This window comes from Rhinopithecus roxellana, chromosome 5 (assembly GCF_007565055.1).
Source record: "Rhinopithecus roxellana isolate Shanxi Qingling chromosome 5, ASM756505v1, whole genome shotgun sequence".
Classification (NCBI taxonomy): domain Eukaryota; kingdom Metazoa; phylum Chordata; class Mammalia; order Primates; family Cercopithecidae; genus Rhinopithecus; species Rhinopithecus roxellana.
Window position 1 is genome coordinate 177,211,320 of NC_044553.1, and position 1,763 is coordinate 177,213,082.

At 37.2% G+C, this 1,763-nt stretch overlaps 1 non-coding gene across 1 annotated transcript; it reads right to left on the reverse strand.

Moving 5' to 3' along the window:
- Positions 1-969: 969 nt before the first annotated feature.
- LOC115898068 lies at positions 970-1,069 on the reverse strand. Its single transcript, XR_004057825.1, has one exon. It is a non-coding gene; the product is annotated as a small nucleolar RNA U13 (small nucleolar RNA).
- Positions 1,070-1,763: the final 694 nt, after the last annotated feature.

A 1,763-nucleotide genomic window follows, 5' to 3' on the forward strand; every position in this document is an offset into this window, starting at 1 on the left:
TTTTGAATGTTTAAGCACTGCACTGTAAAGAATGAAACAGCTGAAGACTTTCACAGCTTGTTACCTGTATATTTTTCTCAAAAAACCTGCACTAATAAATAGGCCATACACTTCCCAAAGATAAGGGATTGTTGTTCATATCCCAGTGAGCAGTTTACCGAATATATTTGAACAAATTGTCTTTGTTCAATGACCCTGACTAATTCTCCTGCTAGTTGGATCAGTGTTACAAACCTTGGTACCCTGTGATTCATAAGCATTCATATTTTTGAGCCGGTATATCCTCTCCATGCAGCTGATCATTGAGCACAAAGATGTTTTATATTAGAATAACATGTACCTTATTTTTTAAAACTGAGATCTGCAAAGGCTTAAGGAAGCTGAGGCAACAATATAAAAGATCTGAAATAAATATGTATTTGAATACTGTACCAATAACTGATTTTTTTCTTCTTAAATAGCTTTACTTTTTCTGATGAGAATAGTAAATAAGTTTCAGTAGGAAAATGCAGAAAACACAAAAAAATATACAGATTAAAAATCACCTGTAATTCCTACAGCTGATTTTGAGAATTAATTTTGGAATTAATTCCAAAAATATTAAAACTCTAAAAACTTTAAATTCTTCCAAAACTTTTAAAATCTAGGGTGAAGAAATCTTTCCAGGCCTTTTTTTATTGTTCTTTTTTTTCTTCCAAATTTTATTTTAACTTCAGAAGTACATGTGCAGGATGTGCAGGTTTGGTACATAGGTTAATGTGTGCCATGGTGGTTTGCGGCACAGATCATCCCATCACCTAGGTACTACACCCAGCATCCATTAGCTCTTTTTCCTGATGCTCTCTCTCCTTCCAGCCCTGACCCTCCAACAGGTAAAATATGGAAATGAATAAAGACCCTTTTTTGAAAATTGAGATTATATGCTAAATACTATTTTGTATTTTTTGAGGTTTTTTTTTTTTTATTTCATGTCAGACAGGTAATGTGCAGACATGGTAACAGAGTTTGAAGGAGGCACATCTCACACATGAGCATGAAAATCCAATCATCATGCTTAGCATCCTTTGTTTTTTGTAGTACATGTATCATGAACATTTATTTACATCATTAATTATAAAACATGATCATTAACAACCTATAATAATTTACTGACCTTTTCATTTAAAAATATTTTTATTGGAAGCTGCCAGGGGACAAGGCGGATGTGCAGCTTCCACTTGGACAGAAAGAACAGTGTGTGGAGACTCACACCATGGACTTTTACTCCAGGAATCCCAGCAGGAGCATACTAGGAAGACTGAAAGAAATAACAGATCCTTGGAAAGAAATAGCAGGCCACTGCAAATCCTGCAAGACAGGCAAAAAACTGAGTTCACAAAGTGTGAAGGGGGAATATCTACCTCTAAACGCATCCCCACTGGGGAACCTGAAAATTCAGTTTACAGGAGGAGGATTTAACCTTACCTAGAGCTGTAATGGATTTAGTGTGAAATATAAAAGTAGAAGCAGCAGTGGAAAGAGTATGGTAAGCACTCCCACTCTCCAGCTTGAGCCCAGGGAAGCCATCCCTGACTATATCTCACAGGAGCCTTCAGAGAAGGCAGCCAACAGAATGTGAGAGGGGTCACAGGGTAAAAGAAGCTTCCAACTGATCTTTGTAATAATTTTGACTGGGTGCAAACTCTTTTGAGCAGAATCCGGAGGTGAGGGGAACTGCTGCAGAAAGAAGAGGAGTCTAGCAGACAAGGTGGGCAGATGGGCAG